The sequence below is a fragment of the Papio anubis genome, chromosome 11 (genome assembly GCF_008728515.1).
Source record: "Papio anubis isolate 15944 chromosome 11, Panubis1.0, whole genome shotgun sequence".
Taxonomy (NCBI): Eukaryota; Metazoa; Chordata; class Mammalia; order Primates; family Cercopithecidae; genus Papio; species Papio anubis.
The window spans coordinates 105,373,283-105,394,116 of NC_044986.1; positions in this window are offsets into that span (position 1 = coordinate 105,373,283).

A 20,834-nucleotide genomic window follows, 5' to 3' on the forward strand; every position below is an offset into this window, starting at 1 on the left:
TTCATGAATTGGGAATCTCAATATTATGGACAGCATCAGTTTTCCCTAAATTCATCTATGGATGAAACACAAGTCCAATCAAAATATAGCATTTTGGAGTCAGACATTGACAAGCTGATTCTAAAATTTATATGGAAATGCAAAGGACCTAACATTGTCCAAAAAGTCTTGCAAGATAATAAAGTTGGAGGATTTGCACTATTTGATTTCAAGACTGAAAAACTATGGTAATGAAGACATTACAATAATGGCATAAAATAGATGATGAAATAGAATATGTCTAGAAATAGCCTCAAATGTATGGTCTATCGATTTTCACAAAGGTGCCAAAGCACTTCATGGAGAAAGGTGTAGGAACAACTGGATAAACTGAATAAATTGATGATAAAATTGAAGAAGGTGGCAACAGAGGCTCAGAGAAGTTAAATGAATTACTCAAAATCACACAGCTGAGCCACAACTCCTAAATCGGTAGTTTGGATTGGTCTGTGAGGCTCACAATGCTTCCCTTGACAGTATTTGGTACATTTGTCTTTATTTGTATATAATGTAGCCTGAGACTATGTAACCAGGTAAGTTTCACATTGTGTTTCTGGGACCTATTTGACTACAAAGGAATATTGAGATTTAACAATGGGTATTCCCCTAGAATGGTACACATCTAGCTGGCCACAGGAGCTATAGTCTAATTTAATCAAAAGCCCCCACAATGGGACTTCCCCCAAGTGTTGTCTTTACCTAGCACAATCTTAATGCCATTAGTATCTTTTTGTTTTGAGTCTTTTACTTCTATCATGAAGCTCCTTAAATGAGCAATTAAAAACATCTGTCAACAAGCTGTCCACTTTTCCTACTTAGATAATTAATCAATTACAGCAGGGTAAAAGTAGAGTTGAACATTGAGGTAGCTGGAAAAGGACTGACTGACAGTTTCAGGCCAGAAAGCACTAGTGTCTGAGCATTGCAGAGTTTTATGTTTTCTGAGAGGCTGAGTCCATGGGTGATTTTTATTTTCTGAATCTGGCTTGACTACCTTTTCATAATACTTCTTGAAAAGTCTCAGGTAGAAACCCATGGAAATTTTGCAGAGCATGGGAGAAGAAAATATTGATAAAAGATGTTTGTGGAAGCAGAGTTGGATGTGGTAGGCAGAGAGGTTTTAAAAAACAGCACCAAGTATAGAGCTGTAGGTTTGATAGGTTTGTGTCTTACATCTGCCTGAACATGGATTCTGACATGACAGAAGAATACTATGTGCAGCTCTCTTGTTGTGTGGGTTGGGACATTTCTCAGTACTATGGAATTATAGTCATACATTGCTTGACAAAGAAAATACTTTCTGAGAAATGCATCGTTGGGTAATTGCATCATCATGCAAACATTGTAGAGTGTACTCACACAAACCTAGATGGTGTAGCCTACTACACATCTGGGCTGTATAGTGTAGCCTATTGCTCCTAGGCTGCAAACCTATCCAGCAAGTTATTGTACTGAATACTATAAGCAATTGTAACACAATAGTAATATTTGTGTATCTAAACATAGAAAAGTATAGTAAAAATACGGTATTATAATCTTATGAGATGATCATCATATATGCAGTCCATTGTTGAAAGATTTTTATGTGATGCATGATTGTATATAATATTTGCAGTGCCAATTTCATAAAAAATATTATGCTAGACATAAGAAAGAATTTTGAGATCTCTATATCCAACCAAATACATCACATAGATGAAGCAACTAAGGCCTACATAAGTTAATCAACTTGGTCAGGCTACTGCAGCCAGTAACCATACGGGGGCTGGAGTCCAGATCTTCTATGCTAAGAACAATTACTGCAGTCATTATATCATGTCACCTAAAACTTTAATGTTTTCCCTTCAGCACACAGGCAGTTTTAATGATGCTATAATGGAATGTTAACTGGGACTTTTCTGGTCTTGATTTTTAGCTGAGAATAATACATTCTAAAGAGAAGTCCCATTGGTAGGGCTTGCTAATAGATGGCTAAGAGAATGGTGACAGCCCTGCAGCCACCTCAAGCTATGTAGTGGAAGAGCTGCAGTGCAGCCATTTCTACACAGAAAACAGCAACACCTGGATACCTCAGCACCACCCCACAAAGACCCTTCATCCTCTGTCCTTTGATTCCTCCAGCTCCAATGCCGGAAGAGCCTCAGTAGCTTCCAGGTGAGGGAAATCACAGAGGGAGGAGAAAAATAATTCCTACTTCATGTTTCTGAGTTGAATAACCTCTGAGCTGTGGAGGAGGCTATAAGCTAGAGATGGGATCACAAATTAAATTTTAATATCTGATGATAGGATATTCATTCATCTTTATTGATGCCTAAATGCCTAGAGAAAAGTATGCGTTCTTTCCATATGAAGGTGGGGAAGGCTTAAAGACAGTGAAAGAGATGCAAGCGCCTGTTGATTCTAGTTAACTCAATGAAACGATAAAACTTTTAAATCTGACATCACTTAAACATTGACTGCAACTGGGGCAATCTCTGAAGTCTCTGACTCTCTGTTTTAAGTCTTTATTCGATTATTATTTTTAGTTTCTGGGGAAAGTGTATTTTTAGGCTTAAGAAAATGTAATGATTGCACAAATTCTTTTCAGCTCTGGTAATTTGGTTGGCAGCCTTTCTATATATGTGAATATAGATGGTGGGAACATAGCTTTCTGAATTGTTCTCTTTTCCATTCTATAAAGGGCTTTCAAATACATTATTGTTCTTTCTGCAAATAGAAGTGGGTCATCATGTCCCCCTAAATGGTTTCCTCAAAAAGATGAAGTCTTTTCCATGAACTAGCAGATCGGGCTATCAGCCTCAGGCATACAATCAAAGATCTTTGCTCCTTGTTTTTTTTGTTTGTTTATTTGTTTTGTTTTGTTTGTTTGTTTTAAAATTCACAAGGGCTCTACAAGTTTAGAAAGCTAGGATTCAGGCCCAAGCTTTGCTACCTAAGGCTCTGGCCTGCTTCCTTGTTGTGCAGGACATTTATAAACTACATTTCTACCTTCATGTCTGAATACTTTCAATTCGCCCATCCAGATTCATTTTCTACCCTCCTCTCTGTTCTAAGAGGTTGGATTGTTCAAGCTACATCAACTAGTTCCTTTAATCTCTAGCTTCTGGTTGAGTTTGGCCAATAGAGAGTTCCAGCAAGAAATTAAAGGGAGAGAGGGAAGAGTGAGATGGAGGGGTTTATTTTCATGCTTCTTTCCAAATGCATTCACAAACAGTGGGCTGCCTCCCTTCACTGGGGGCACAGAGTCTATGATGCCCTCTGCATATTCAAGAACCACTCTTTCCTTTTCCCCATTCAGGCCTAGGGGTGTTGATGTATCATAGGACTATAATTTGTCCTGATGCAGTATACCATCCTTAGTGGGTTCCTGTATGTGCCCATGCTTTCTAAATTGTCCCTACATTATATTTTCAAAATACCCAACTTGAGGTCTTTTTTTCTTTCTTGAGACTCTCAACCCTGAAGAATACAGGTTTGTTTGTTTTACATTTCTTCATGAGAGACCCAACAGTATCTATTTCAATCCTCCAATGACCTCTGCTGTCATTTACTTTGAAACTTTTTTTTTTTTTTTTTTTGAGACAGAGTTTTGTTTTGTTGCCCAGGCTGTGTGAGTGCAGTGGCACGATCTTGGCTCACTCCAACTTACGCCTCCTGGGTTCAAGAAATTCTTGTGCCTCAGCCTCCTGAGTAGCTGGGATTACAGGTGCCCGCCACCACTCCAGGATGGTTTTTGTTTTGTTTTGTTTTGTGGTAGAGACTGGGTTTCACCATGTTGCCCAGGCTTGTCTCAAACTCTCAAACTCCTGAGCTCAGGCAATCTGCCCATCTCGGCCTCCCAAAGTGCTAGGATTACAGATGTGAGCCACTGCACCCGGCCTAGTTTGAAACTTTCTTGGACTCTTCTGTGTCTCTACATGGCTTTCTATATTATTTTATTGTAGATCTTTGAATGTGAACAGTTACAGAGCAATGATTTATATTTCATTCTTTCTTCTTTTTTAGAGATGGGGCCTCACTGTGTTGCCTAGGCTAGTCTTGAACTCCTGAGCTCAGTGATCTGCTTGCCTCAGCCTCTCAAGTAACTGAGATTATAAGTGATAGCCACTGTGCCTTGCTTAATGATTTATATTCTCTTTGTGCCTTCTAGACCATGAATCCTTCCAGTCCAGAAACATCTATGTGTCCCCATCACTTAGTAAAGAGCTTTTATCAGACCATTTCCAGTATTCCAACATATACATTTATTGAAATGTTCACTGGAACGGACCTGATAAAATGCACACAAAGATGAAATGAAAATGGGCATCATTAGTTGCTTACTATGTTCTACTATAGTAGTTACTGTTTTAATGGGAATCAATATATCATATCAATCAATAGTCTCATCTGATCAATCAATCATGTCAATATTATGGAATTTAGCACTCCAAAAATAAGCCTTCTGGTGAGATAGTATGAAGAAAGCAAATTGTATCAAGGTTTGTATTTTTATATTTAATGTTCTTTTTTCTTTTACAGGTAGTATTGAGCAGGGTCTTGGGTATTTATTCAATCTGACAACCTTTGCCTTTCAATTGGAGTCTTTAGGACATTTACATTTTATGTGATTATTGATATGGTTAGGTTTAAGTCTATCAACTTGCTAGTTGTTTTCTATTGTTTCACCTGTTTTTTTTTTTCTATCTCCCTCCTTTTCTACTTTCTCTTGATTATTTGAATGTTTTTCCATGATTCCATTTTATCTCCATTGTTGAGTCTTATTTGCCATATATGTTTCCTTGTTTTAGTGGTTGCATTTGTGTTTTCAGTGTGCATATTTAAATTTTGACCATCTTCCTTCTTTCTACTGTTTCATTTATAGTGAAGAAAATTATAGCTGTATAGTTCCATTCTTTACCTCCTGGTCTTTATGCTATTGGTATCATTTATTTTACATATACATATATTATAATTCCCCTGTACATTCTTATTGTTTTTGGTTAATTGATTTTTTTAATGAGAATTAAAGAAAAAATTGTTTATTTTCACTTCTGTAGTTACCACTTAAAGTGCTCTTCATTCTTCTGTGTAGGTCCATTATCATTTTCCTTCTGCCCAAATCACTTCTTTTAACATTTATTTTAGTGCTGATTTCCTGTTAGTGAATTCTTGCAACTCTTGTGTTTGACAGATATTTTTGGTGGCTATAGACTTTTAGACTGATAATGTTTTCTTTCTTTCAGGATGCTAAAAATGTTACTCCATTGTCTTTTCACTTACATTGCTTCTGATGAAAAATGTGCTCTCATTCTTATCTTTAGTACCTCTGTATGTAGTGTGTGTGATTTAAAGATTATGGGTTTTTTTCACTAGTTTTGAGTCATTTGATTACAATGTGCTTTGGTATAGTTTTCTTTATTTTTCTTGTACTTGGGTTTTGTTGAGCATCTTGAATCAGTGAGTTTATAGATTCCATCAAATTTGGAAAAATTACAGTAATTATTTCTTCAATTTTTTTTCTGTGCCCTCCTTATGTCTTCTTCTTCAGGTCTTTAATAACACATATAATTTAGGCTGTTTGAAGTTGTGCCATCACTCACTAATGTTCTGCTGATATTTACATATTCTTTTCTTCTCTGTGTTTAATTCTAAGTAATTTTATTTCTATGTCTTAGAGCTCACTAATATTTTCTTCTTTAATATCTTATCTGCCATTTTTCCCATTCACTGTTTTCATCTCAGGCATTATAGCTGACATCTCTAGAAGTTTAATTTTTTATTTTCCCTATGTCCATACTTAACATTTTCATATAAGGAATACTGTTATAGTAACTATTTTAGTGTCTTTATCTGCAAATTTTAACAAGTTTCAGTTATGGATCAATTTCATTTAAAACATTTCTCCTTGTTATAAATAATATTTTCTTGCTTTTTGAATGTCCGATTGTCCTTTGATTGACTGCCAGACGTTGTGAATTTTACTTTGCATAATGTTTGATAATTTTAGGTTCCTGTAAATAATCTTGAGCTTTATCCTCGGACACAGTTTGGTCCTTTTGGGTCTTGTTTTTAAATTTTGTTAGACAGATTTATAGCAGCGTTTAGTCTAAAGCTAGTTAGTCCTCATGACTGAGACAAGAGGCTTCTAAGTACAATGTTGGATTCCCCGTGAATTATGTCTTCTAGTCCCACTGGTAGGAACAAGCACAATTATAGCTTTGTGTGAGTATCAGATACTGTTCCCTCTATCCTTTTCGGTGTTTCTTTCTTGGCCCCAGGTAGCTTTTTCTGCATGCTTTGTGTTGACTAGAACTCTGCCGAGTTCTGTAGAGGAACCCTCTGCAGCTCTATAAAGTTCTCTCTCTGTGCAGCTCTCTCCACTGTGCTACTCTCTGTTCACATCTTAGGAACTCTGGCTGCCTTTGTCTCTCCAGACTCTCAGATCCAGCTCCTCAATGGGTGGGGCTTACCAGGCTCTGATTGGGTTCCTTCTCCCTGATCCACTGTTTAGAATCACTCTCAAGGTTGTAAATTGGGGCAATCATAGGGATCACCTTTTTTTTTGTTTCTCATCTCCATCTTGGTCAGGTGTCTTGGTGCTTAATTGAGCTGAAGGTTTTCCTGGGCTGATGGCAGCTGTGAAGAGGTAGGAGGGGGCATCTGCAAACACATGAAAGAGATAAACTGTAGAAATATGGTGGAAGAATATGCAATCAACCTGCTGCTTTCCTCTTATTCATGTCTGTTTGTTTCTTGTAGTGACCTAGCAGATTTACTTACCTAAAGTATGTTTTAAAATTTACATACATTCTTTTAATAAATATTTATTGACACTACTTACTGTATGCCAGGGACCATTTGAGGCACCACAAAAAAAAGAACATCAATATAGAGAATATTCTTGCCCTCTTTTAAGTTGAGGAGAAAAATAAGAACAGAAAAAGATAAAACAATGTCACATTGTGATTGTGATTGACACTGTAAAGGAAGAATAGATGGGGTGTAATAGAAGGCAACATAATTGGGAGAGAGATGAAGGTATGGGGTGCTGCAAGGGACCTAAGGTGTGAAAGAAATTGGCAGTTTCTGGAACGGATAGAATTTCTTCGAAGTGATGAAAGAGACTGACAATTTTCAGTAGTTTTCCCAAGGTTAAATACATTACAGGTAGCATCAGTAGGATTCCAAAGCTTTTCTCTCTTCAAGTTAGTGAACTTTACACTTGATTTATTGATCTAATTAGTTATTCTAAATTTTTTAAAAGAATTTAGTCTGTACAAAGCTGAAACATTGTAGTTACTTATTCTAGAAAACTTTGCCATGTGACAATTTCACCTCTTAACGTACATTGCCTTGTCTGTGTTGGAACTTTAAAATTATGCCTCAATGGGGTCATTACTTAAACAATGATTGTCTTTAATTCTACACAACTGTAGCAGTTATCATGGGAATACAATGATGAAACAACGATGAAACTTGCTTTAACCCTCAAGGAGTTTACAGTGTGCCAGTAAAGACTCATGTACGAGATGACTGTGATCAGAACTATGAAAGGAATATTCAGTTCTATTTAGAAAATGTTCACTGAATGCTCATTATATAAACCAGGCACTGGACTAGGCAGTGGGGGCTCAAAAATGAATAACACATAATCCTTGCCCTGAAGTAGCTTACTGGTGAGCAGTAGAAACAAATTTATAGATATATCCTGTTAACCTAATGCAATTGATAATTGACATATTAAAAACAAAGGAAGACATATTAGGAGCACAGGGGAGGGACATTTATCCCAGGTTAGGATTCATAGAGAAAAGGTCTTTATTTGAAAATGTTAATTAGCCCTCTTAATCATTCAGAGAGCTGGGGAAACAGACAAAGGCTAAGCTTTCAAGAACAAGGTTCAGGAATTGGCCTATTGAGGAAACCACCAACCAGGGTGTAAACGCCATTGACTCCTCTGTGACCACTACTGTTGCTAGTAACATGCACTTCTGCACCGGAAACTTCACCTTCCAACCACTCCTACTTGTATGAGCTACACATCTCTGCTGCCATGTATAATTTATAGTGAAAACAGAAACACCACACAGAGCCTGTTTCTGTACCCAGCTCAGGTCTTGTTCAGGTACAAAAAGAAAAGGATAGTTCCGTTTAGCGTGATCCCTTGGGCAATGGTTCTCAACCCTGAACTTACATTGCAATTGCCTGGGTATTCTTTAAACATGTTTATGTCTGGTTCATTCCAGAGCTTCTGATTTAATTGGTCTGGGTTACAAATTTGACATCCAGAGTTTTAAAACCCTCAAGTGCTTCTAGTGTTCGGCCTAGATTGTAAATCAAGGTGTGATGATTAATTTAATGTGTCAGCTTGTCCAGGCCACAGAGTGCTTAGATATTTGATCAGACGTTATTCTGGGTGTGTCTGTGAGGGTGCTGTTGGATAAGATTAACATTTGAATCAGTGGAGTGAAGCAGATTGCTCTCCATAATGTGGATGGGCCTCAATCAATCAGGTGAAGACCTGAATAGAAAAAAAGGCTGAATGTCTCTTGAGTAAGAGGGAACTCCTTCTGCTTAACTGCTTGAGCTGGGACATCAGTCTTTTCCTGCCTTTGGACTGGAACTGAAACATTCGTTTTCCTCGGGTCTCCGGTGTACTGGCTTTTGGACTAGAACTTACACCATCAGCTCTCTCGAGTCTACAGCTTGCTGACTGCTGGTCTTGGGACTTCTCCAGCAGCAAGCTGTGTGAGCAGATCCTTACACACACACACACACACACACACACACACTGTTTCTGTTTCTCTGGAAACCCTAATACACCAGGATTTAGGATCTAGCTTTTTGCCAGCTCCAACAGTGAAGCAGCATTTGGTACACATTTTAGGCCCTACAAAATAATAAGGCGTTATTTCCCTAGTCCTCTCAGTTCAGTGCTTTGGCCCTGAATATAGGGAATGGTATGGAATGATGTGAAATGGTGACAGTGTGGAGCATAGATGAGAGTGAGTCAGCTCAACCTCCACTGCTGTGGTGACAAATGACAGAAATCTTGGGATGGAGTTCTCCTTGGTGAAGGAGGTACTAGGGGACATGAACGTACCTGATACTGAAGCACACCTCACATCAGCCTGGATGTGGCGCATGTTTATAGGGATCAGGATGCATGATAACTGGCTTGGAAAATGTTGAAAGATTGAGCAAGTTAATTCTTCAAAAGCTTACCCTTCAGCAGAGGTCCTGTGATATTTGAGAGGCTGTAGTGATAGACAGACATACGCTGAAAGATTATAAAGAATCTGCAAGATTAAAATGAAGGAATCTAAGAATGAATGGGAAATCACACTGAGCATAAATAATGTGCAATCAAATCTGTCCCTGGCAATGCAATGCTTTGCAATTCGTGAGGAGAACTAGCAGCAAAATCCACACAATCAGCACACGGCTGTTACTCAGTTTGTTGGGAGAGGAATCAAGCACACTGTGGAATTAGCTCCACTCTCTTCACTTATGCTGGAAGGGTTATTGACCTGTGTGCAGCATGTATTTTTATTCTCAAACAGGGGGTGATTTTGTAGTGTTTGTCAGACGCTGCTCATAAACCATTTGTCATCTTCTGATGAGAGGGTTTGCATTTTTAAACAGAAAATGTAAATGACTTCTTTGGATTTTTTTTCCAGATGATTGAACAGTTGCAACATTAGGAAGGTTTGGCTCATCCTGCCTCATGCAATGAAACCACACATTCACACACATGCATGCACACACACACACATCCACATGCACATGCACACACACACACAGGCAGACACATACATACACACATGTACACGCACACACACTCAAGAGCTCCTCCTATGATAATTAGCTGCTTATTTATGAATATGGGAGAGGTAAGTGGGGGAGAAGGACATAATAAAAAATTGAACATTTCATATTTTGGATGCCAAATTTGCTAAAAACCAAAATGTTGTCTCAGTGAGCTATGTGACAAGTTGACACTAGATAAACTCAGTTTTCTAGTCTGGGGGTCAGCATCCAAATAGTGTGAAGGAGTTCTCTGAGGTTCATATGTGGCCCAGATAATCTGGCTTTCTACTTTTAGTTTGTTTGTTTGCTTGCTTTTGCGATGGAGTCTCACTTTGCCACTCAGGTTGCAGGGCAGTGGCGCAATCTCAGTTCATTGCAACCTCCACCTCCTGGATTCAAGTAATTCTCCTGCCTCAGCCTTCCAAGTAGTTGTGATTACAGGCACACATCGCCATGCTCAGCTATTTTTTTTTTTTTTTTTGTATTTTTAGTACAGACAGGGTTTCGCCATGTTGGCCAGGCTGGTCTCGAACCACTGACCTCAGGTGATCCACCCACCTCGGCCTCCCAAAGCGCTGGGATTACAGGCGTGAGCCACCACGCCCGGCTGGCTTTCTATTAGAGCAGTTTATGGAAAATTCATTCTCCAGCTATCAATGAAAATATTTCACAAAATTCAAAAAGTATACATAAATTATATTTAAGCTGCTGCCTGTAATAATCTTACTACCTAAGATTCTTTTATCTTTTTCTTATTGAATGTTTATTTTCTAGCAGGTATGTTTGTATTTCTAATCTATCTATTAGGTTAGAAATTCAACAGTAAATGCATTTATTTTGAAAAGTTCTATTGAATTATTTTTGAATTTATTTGAATCATTTCTATAGTGATTTTTGTAATCAGAAACTCCTCTGTTTGATATTCTTTTTGCTGCTAAAATATTCCTTTGGCATTTAAAATTTTTAGGTACAAAATATTCACCAGTCATGAGGTCTCCATCTGGGATACACAGTGACTCATGACGAGCTACCTTGTGGACCGAAAAGTTAACTGAGAAGACTTCCTTGAGCCTGAGCAGGACGATTGTGGAAGGAACACAAGATCAAAACTACCGGTGCTCTGTGGACTTGGGGCAGGGATTGTCCAAGGGAAATTACTTATACACATTTCCAGAGGAAATTTACAACTCCTCTTTTTCATATAGGTTTTGGGTTATTGGCTAATATATGCCAGGCTATGCGTGCTAAAACATGCAAATGTGTCTGACTCACCCAGGAGATGTAAATGGAATATTCCACTGTCCCTGTCTTAGTCAGCTTGGGTTGCTTTAATGAAATACCATAGACAGGGTGGCTTGAACAGTAAACTTTTTTTTTGAGACAGGGTCTCATTCTGTCACCTAGGCTGGAGTGCAATGGCACTACCACAGTTCACTGCAGCCTCAAACTCCCAGGCTCAAACTATCCTCCTGCCTCAGCCTCCTGAGTAGCTGGGACTACAGGAACATGCAACTACACTAGGCTAATTTTTAGAATTTTTTGTAGAGAGGGGATCTTGTCATGTTGTCCAGGCTGGTCTCAAACTCCTTGGCTAAAGCAATCCTCCCACCTCAGACTCCCAAAGTGCTGGGATTATAGGCATGAGCCATCACGCCCAGCCACAGCAAATACTTCTCACAGTTCTGAAGCCTGGCTGTCTGAGATGAAGGTGTCAGTACATCTGGTGTCTGGTGAGGGCCGGGTTCCTGGTGCGCAGATGACTGTTCTGTTCTTGTAACCTCACATGATGGAGAGAAGTGAGAAACAATCTTTCTTCTGTCTGTTTTCATAAGGGCATGAATCCGATCATGAGGACTTTATTTTCATGACTTAATTATCTCCCAAAGGCCCCACTCCAAATAACATCACATTGGAGATTAGGGTTTCAACATATGAATTTTGGGGAGATGCATTCAGTCCATACCAACCTCCTTTTATTGTCTTCTCTCCAATTTTTAAATATTACCACCAATGCTGCAATGAATATACTTGTACAGATCTCTTTGTGCAAATATAAAAGCATTTATTTAGAGTAGCATCTAAAAGTGGAACTTTTGGTCTCAAAGTATGCGTATCTTCAATTCTAGTAAACATTATCCCGCTGATCAGATCACTTGTTTTAATCTGCATTTCCCCTATTAGTAGTAAGATTGACCATTTTTAAATTTTTTTGCCATTCATAGCTCTTCTGTAAATTGACTGTTTCTTTCCTCATAAGTTTTAAAAAGTAATAAACACTGAGTAAATAAAAATGTTTCAAACCTGCATGTAAGAAACAATGTGTAGGAATTTGAAAAATATATTTTGTCATTAGTATTTTATTGGATACATGCATGATGTTTTTACTTTTATGGAATGCTTTTTCTGAACCTATTGAGATAATGCTCAAAAATGTTTAATTTTTAAATGTGATTTGTTAACATAGAATTATCTTGCATTCCTGGGATAAATCCATATTTGTTTTGCTACCTAATTAAACGTATTGCTATATTAATTTGCTAGCATTTTATTTACATTTTTTGTGTTTATATTTATAATGAGTTTGATTTCAATATTTCCTTTTCTTATATGATGTTTGTGCAGATCTTCAAGTATATATCAACCTCATAAAATCAGTATGGCAACTGGGCAGGAAGGAGTTAAAGTAGCTTACTGTCATTCTTCCTCCCAGGGAAAGAAGATAAGTGACCTCATGTTCATAAATCTTCATAAACATACTAATAACTAGATATCCTGGTAAACAGATTAATGATGGCTGCTTGGAGTTCTTATTTTTTACTATGCTCTTAGCAAGATGTTTGTATTTGAAGATCATCTATAGTAAGTAAACCTAGAATCTATGGATTTGTGAGGCATAGAGATTGTATGTAAACTATAGGAATTACCTGGTGATGTTTCACAGCCTACCTGCTCCCAGCCATGGGAGGTAAGAATGTGCATACCTCATTAAAGGCTTCCTTAGAACTATGAGCCAGAGAAGTGGGTCTTGGGAGAAAGTTCTGGACAGCAATGCGGGAGATCCAAGACCCTCCTCTGCCTGTTGCATGCTTCTTGATTACCCATGTTTTTGAAATTAGAGTAAAGATTGATACTAATTAAGATTTTTACGAGGCGCAATGGATCCAGCCTGTAATCCCAGCACTTTGAGACGGCCAGGTGGGCAGATCGCTTGAGCTCAGGAGTTCGAGACCAGCCTGGGCATCATGACGAAACCCCGTATCCAAAACAACAACGACAACAACAACAACAACAACAACAACAACAAAGAAAGATTTTTATCTATTTTCTAGCATAGCATGTATAAGAGATTATCTGTTCCATGGGCATATAATGAAGTTTAACTGTAAAATCGTTTATGTTTTCTCTTTTAGTTACGGTTTTCGATGTTGAATTTCATTAATGATTTTGGATTATTAAGATTTTTAAATTTCTTCCTGAGAATGGGAGGATATATGGAATTCCATGAGGTTATTATTTATATTAAAGCTTTGGAATAAGTTTGCATAAAGTTTTAAAATGTGTCCACTTGATTTTAAAGTCTCATTTTATCTGTATCTGATGCCTATTTTTGTTGGTAATATTGTTTATTTTTGTCAATTCTATTTTTCTCTGTCAGTATTGCAAGAAGTGTTTTTTTGTAGATTTAGTGTTTTTAAAGAATCGTATTTTAGTTATTCTGATGCTCTATCTTTGTTTTTCATTTTATTAAAATATGTTCCTATTTTTAATATTTGTTTCTGTTTTCTCTAGGTATATTCTTTTGTTATTTTTATTTTTTATATTTTTATTTTATATATTATTTCTATACTATATATATTTTATATATTATTTATATATTATATATTTTATATATTACATATTTTTATTTTATTTATTTTTCTAGCTTCTTGAAGTTAAGGCATTCTTATTTTGTAATAGCTGTAATTAATGCTGTACCTTTATTTAATCAGTGTATCATTTTTACTGAGTTGTATAAATTTTTCCATATAATATTTAATTTTCATTTACTCCTAAATATTTGGCAGGTTTAACGGTGAGTTCCTTTTTAAGAATGAGTCCTTTATAAATACATGTTTAAGTTTCACTTTTTGTTTGGATTATAAATCTTTTATTTTGATTTCTAAATTAACTTTATTATATCTGATAATATAATTTATATAGTATAAATTATTTGAAATTTTTGAGACTTTATTTGTGAACTGGCACATGAAAATCTGGTTATATTCCATATGTCCTAGAAGGGAATGTATATTTATTTTGGATAGTGTAGGCTTTTACATATATTAAATTTTTACTTGTCTGTTGAAATCTTCCATGTCCTATTTTGGTCTTTTTAATTTATCAGTTTCAGATATTGTTATAGACTGAATGCTTATGTCCCCCCAAAATTCAAATGTTGAAATCCTAACCCACAATTTGACAGTATTAAGAGGTGGACCTTTGGGAGTTAATGAGGTCTTGAGGGTGAAACTCATGAATGGGATTAGTGCTCTTATAAGAGACACAAGATAAATGATCTCTGCTGTGAGATGCACGTGAGGATACAACAAGATGGACATCCGAAAACCAGGAAGCAGGCATTGGAGCTTTAGGTACCTTGATCTTGAACTTCCTAGACTCTGGAACTGTGAAAAAATGAATGTTTATGTTTAAGCCACCTAGTCTATGGTAATCTGTTATAGCAGCCAGAACTAAGATAGATAGTTAATGTTAAAATATCCCACTGTGGCTATGGACTTGTTACTTTTTCTTTGCTGTCCTGTCAGGTTTTGTTTTGTGTATTTAGGGACTACATTAGTAGGTGTATAGAAGTTTATAATTAATGTATTCTTTTGGTAGCTTTTCTTTATTATTATGTAGTATCATTTTATTCTTAATATTTTTTGCCTTAAATTCTACTTTGTCTAATATTAATATTGCTACAATAGCTTTCTTTTCATATGTATTTGTGTGCTATTGCCTATATATTTATTTTCAACCATTCTATGAGTTTTGTCTTAGTTGTTTTTTTTTTTTTTTTTTTGAAATGAAGCCTCCCTCTGTTACCCAGGCTGGAGTGCAGTGGAACAATCACTGCTGCAACCTCTGCCTCCCAGGTTCAAGTGATTCTCCTGCCTCAGCCTCCTGAGTAGCTGAGATTACAGGCATGTGCCACCATGCCCGGCTCTTTTTTTTTTTTTTTTTTAATAGAGACGAGGTTTCACCATGTTGGTCAGGCTGGTCTCGAACTCCTGACCTCAAATGATCCGCCCACGTCGGCCTGCCAAAGTGCTGGGATTACAGGTGTGAGTCATTGCGCCTGGCCATATTTTAGTTGTATTTCTTTATAAGTAGCATATACTTAAAAAAAAATAAAAACCTATTTGATAATTTTTAAATTAGTAGTTTTAGTCTGAAATATTTGGACTTTCTCTACTACCTTATTGTGTATATAATACCCTTTTTATTTTCTTTGTTTCTGCATGTTTTGACTGTTGTTGGATCTTTAATTTTTCTACATTCCTTTTTTATTTCTATCAAATGATTTTGATAGAATATATTCCTGTTATTTTAGCGGTTATTTTAACATACATATTTAACCATAAATCTTCTTACCAAAGTCTAAATCTATCTCTTCTTCTTCTTTACATGAAATAAAACTAAAAATGATTCAATTGCACATTGAACGATTTCACATCTTATTGCTACTCAGAACAAAAATTACAACTACTGGACTGCAGATTGATTCTTCTCTAGCCTTGGATCATCTTGACACTTTCTGAGCTGTTATGTAGAAGTCAGGAAGCTTTTTGGTTATAAGTAACAAAAACCTGGCTCAATCAGTGATAACTTTTATTATCACATAAAAAAAATCCACAGGCAAGGTGTTCCCAAGGTTTGTTTAATAGGTCAGTCATCGTCAAGGAACTTTATGTATCTCTTTGAGCACTTTAAACATACTTAAAAGTCTTTGTTAACCTGTTCCATAAAATTGAGTTTCATCTGAAGATGACGAAGTATAAAGTTAGAAATTTCTTCCTGCCATGCATCTTTTTGAAGGAAGCTGAAGATATGACTCAGGAAAACAAGAAAGTAAACAAAATAGAGAAAGACATTGATTTATGAAAATAGCATATTCAACCCAAGGGACCAGCAAGGAGAAGACCAAAAATGATAGGGTGCAGCAAGCTTAGGAAGCAACCAATCCAATTTGAAGCAGGAGAATGGACAACTCCAGAAGAGAGGTTCCCTAGAGAAAAAGGAGACACTGGGAAAGAAGTGTGGTGTATATGAGAGTACCTGATATAACATATTATTTTGGAAAAATATAAGAGCACTAATTAGACTTAGACGTTTTAAAAAAGAAAAGCAATTTAAAACTAGGAAAAATAAAAAGCTATACAAGAAAGAAAATGTAATCATAGATTTATACTTAACTGCAGAAAAATATTACATATACATTTATATAAATTAATAACATAAATACCAGTTACTTAACTGAAAATAGCAATGTAATAAGTATAATGAAAGAATGGCTGAGGCATGATGGTGTTTCAGTAGTGTAAGAAAGAGAATTTTTTATCACAATAGCAGTTTATAATGTCTAACATTTAAAATTAAGATGCAAAAATAAAGCATCATATTTAGAAAAATGGGGGTTATAAGAAGAAATAACCTAGGGATTTTAAAAAATCAGAAATGAGAATTATGCCTGTGGGTGACATAGACTGAAAAGAATTGAAGATTTCTCCTACTCTTTGGTTATTTTCCCTTTGGCTAATAAGACTAAATCATGCTTATGTAAACTGAAAAAGAATGATAATGTATCTTTCAGACAAACTGCTGCTAAGAGACATGACCTGATTGGCTTTTTGAATGACATTTAAAATGAGGAACAAATGTGATCCAAAAGAAAGCAGGGAATACTTTAATAATTTAGGAGTAATTAATTTTACTTTCTACTTAAATATCAACTCTTTGAATGTAGTTGTAAACTGTTTTGTGAACGAACTAGCCTTGTTTAGGTACGAATCAGGAAACAGCCTATTTGTCACTGGTCTTTCACCTGTTCCTGCCCCTCTGATGTCTGAAGTAAATGTCTCATGAAAACAAGTCTCCTCTGAGTAAGTTTCTCCCCTCCCCTTCCCTCCCCTTCCCTCCCCTTCTCTCCCCTCCCCTCCCCTTCCCTCCCCTTCCCTCCCCTTCCCTCCCCTCCCCTCCCCTCCCCTTCCCTTCTCTTCCCTTCTCTCTCTCCTTCTCTCCTCCTTCCTTCTTCTCTTTCTTCTCTCCTCCTCAGTCTCTTTCTCTTTCTCCTTCTTCTACTTCTATCTCTTCTCTTCTTCCTTTCCTTCTTTTTAAAATGAGTCCTGTGCATATCTCTATTTCTTATTGATTCTTGAGGCCTCCTGAATTAGCTCATGAAAAATGGTTTCGTGAACAAACTGAACCCAGTAGAATTAGAGCTATAAAATATTTTCTTAATGATATTCCCAGGATTATATCTTCAATGATCTCACAGCTTTTTGAGTGACTTTCCATGCATTTATATAGAGTATTAGTATTATTATTTGAGATGGAGTCTTGGACTGTAACCTGGGCTGGAGTGCAATGTATGGAGTTTTATTTCTAAATTTTAAAAAGTTCTGCCAGCTGTAATAGAAAAAAAAAATCTTTCATTTATCTTGACATTTTTCCCCTTTCTGCTCCCCAAATTCTTGTCAGATGTAGGATTCGAAGCCTGCAGTAGGGAAGGCACTGTGGTTAGCATTTCAGCATTACTCCTGGGTCTTACCCTCCCTGTCCTTCATTCTGCTGGTTCTGGCTCCCCCAGGATTGGGTGAAAGGGAAGAAGGATGGGAGAGAGAAAGAGTGATACAGTCTCAGATAGCTGGTGTTGTCTGTGGCTCTCCTTTGGTCCTCAAATGCCTTTGTTGACAGTAAACATCCTAGGGCTGGTTGTGCATCTCATGGCAAGCTTTGTCTCCCACTCTCTCCTTGCAAGAGGACTCTATCTCCCTTGCTGGCTTTGAAACTAGTTTGCTATGTTGTGAGTTGCCTCTGGAGAGGGCCACATGGCAAACAGAGCAGCCTCAAGCTAACAGCCAGTAAGACACCAAGAACCTCAGTATCATACTCACAAGGAAGTGAATGCTTCACACAACATGAGATTGGAAATTTACCCTTCCTCACTTGAGCTCCAGATGAGACCACAATCCAAGCCTCAATTGCCACCTTTCAGGGAAGCCAGCTAAGCCGTGCCTGGATCCTTGACCTACAGAAACTCTGAGCTTAAAAAATATGTGTTGTTTTAAAAGTTGGTGGTACTATTTGCACAGCAATGCATGACTAAATAACTAATAAAGATTTCTTCAGAGATTCTCCCACTGGAAACACCGGACTGGAGATCTCCTGATGTACTCTGACTAACGTGTTGTTACTTACTCTGCCAAGGTGTGCCTCTCAAGCCTCTTTACTTACCTTGCTAGCAGGACAATTCTAGCAAGTTTCTTATCTTTATACTTTCTCCAAGAGAGTGTCAGGTGCAGTCTCTGAGTCACCTAAATGCAAGGGGACACATATCCCAAAGTAACTGTCTGCACGCTCTTCTTGCTCCCTTAATAGGGAGGGTCCCACATATTTGTGCAGGTTGGCAAGCATTGAACCAGGAGGTGTTTCCCTCCTGAAAAGCACCCCACATTCTATGAGTGGTTCTCTGGAATTCTTCCTTACCTGAAATTGAGGTAGGAGATGAGGGCTTAAGGTCCTCTGTCTGTTTGATTTTTATTTTTTATTTTTAAGATAAGGTCTTGTTCTGTTACCCAGGCTGCAGTGCAGTGGCATGATCACAGCTCACTGCAGCTTCAACTTTCTGGGCTCAAGCAATCCTCTCATCTCAGACTTCTGAGTAGCTTTGACTACAGGCACACACTGTAACTCCTAGCTAATTAAAAAAAGGTTTTTAGGCTAGACGCGGTGGCTAACACCTGTAATCCTAGCACTTTGGGAGGCCAAGGCGAGCAGATTGCCTGAGCTCAGGAGTTTGAGACCAGTCGGGGCAACACAGTGAAACCCAGTCTCTACTAAAATACCAAAAATTAGCCCGGTGTGTCAGCATGCGCCTGTAGTCCCAGCTACTTGGGAAGCTGAGGCAGGACAATTGCTTGAATCCACAAGGCAGAGGTTGCCGTGAGCTGAGATCACACCACTGCACTCCAGCCTGGGTGACAGAGTGAGACTCTATTTCCAAACAACAACAACAACAACAACAAAAGCCACATTTTTTTTTTTTTTTTTTTTGGTCGATATAAGATTTGGCTAACATTGCTTAGGCTGGTCTTGAACTCCTGGCCTCAAGCATTCCTCCTGCCCTGGCCTCCCAAAGTACTGGGATTACAGGCGTGAGTAACAATGACTGGTCCCTTTCTTTGCTGTTTGTATTCTTAGCCCTGGGGCCTTTGCCAGTACTCTGTTGATGATCACACAATGTCGTCTCATTTAACACCCTGCTAATGTCTTGACCTTTTTATTTTATGGTTGCTCCTTTTTCCCTAGCACCATAGTTTTCCGGGTGGGTTGGGAAGGGTGAGGTGAGAAAGTGTTATTTAAGAAAAGGAAAAGAGTGCCAATAAGTAACCTATTGTTTTTAAGAAGAGTCTTCCTTTAAACCCTTTTCACAGAAATTATTAGCTTCACTTTCAAAACAAAGAGAAAAGAGAGACAGCCTCTCCAAATTGCTGAGCATAGGGTCTTGAGAGATAATTAGACTGAAGAATTAGAAACTTTCAAAAGATTCACTGGGATCTAAAGGTTAGAAGAGACCAAAGGGATCCCTGTGAGTTAATATTAAGAACGAGCAAGAGAAGAAAAGGACAAATATTCTGCTCTCTGATGCCTGCGCAGGCAGAGGCCGGGCATGTGCACACACACGTCCTTAAACTGAAGGTTAATTATATGCGTTCTTACAGTATTTCATCAGTTCCTCCCAAATACCTCTTACTCCATCATTCATTTTTTGACTGGAAAATGTCCCATAATTGCTTTTGTAAAGTAGTGTTTCATAAACCAAAAATACAATTCTAAGCCCCCCAATTGACTGATGGACCCTGATCTCAGCCAAGGGAATTCCAAAGTTAACCTGAAAAACTAGTTCAGGCCATGATGTGGTGGGGAGGGGAGAGGAGAGTCAGTTATGCCTCATTATTTCCTCCTCTCTTTTGGAATTCAGGCACAGATGGCCAGCATTCACATCAATAAAGAGACCTCAAGACTGATGGAACACGCTGTAAGTCTGATAAGAAACATTTACAATAGTTTGCTGAGAATGTTGGTTTCCAGCTGCATCCATGTCCCTACAAAGGACATGAACTCATCCTTTTTTATGGCTGCATAGTATTCCATGGTGTATATGTGCCACATTTTCTTAACCAGTCTCTCATTGATGGACATTTGGGTTGGTTCCAAGTCTTTGCTATTATGAATAGTGCTGCAATAAACATATGTGTGCATGTGCCTTTATAGTAGCATGATTTATAATCCTTTGGGTATATACCCAGTAATGGGATGGCTGGGTCAAATGGTATTTCTAGTTCTAGATCCTTGAGGGATTGCCAGACTGTTTTCCACAATAGTTGAACTAGTTTGCAGTCCCACCAACAGCGTAAAAGTGTTCCTATTTCCCCACATCCTCTCCAGCACCTGTTGTTTCCTGACTTTTTAATGATTGCCATTCTAACTGGTGTGAGATGGTATCTCATTGTGGTTTTTATTTGCATTTCTGTGAAACCAAACACCCCATGTTCTCACTCATAGGTGGAATTGAGCAATGAGAACACTTGGACACAGGAAGGGGAACATCACACACCGGGGCCTGTTGTGGGTAGGGAGGGGTGGGAGGGGGGAGGGATAGCATTAGGAGATATTCCTAATGTAAATGACGAGTTAATGGGTGCAGCACACCAACATGGCACATGTATACATATGTAACA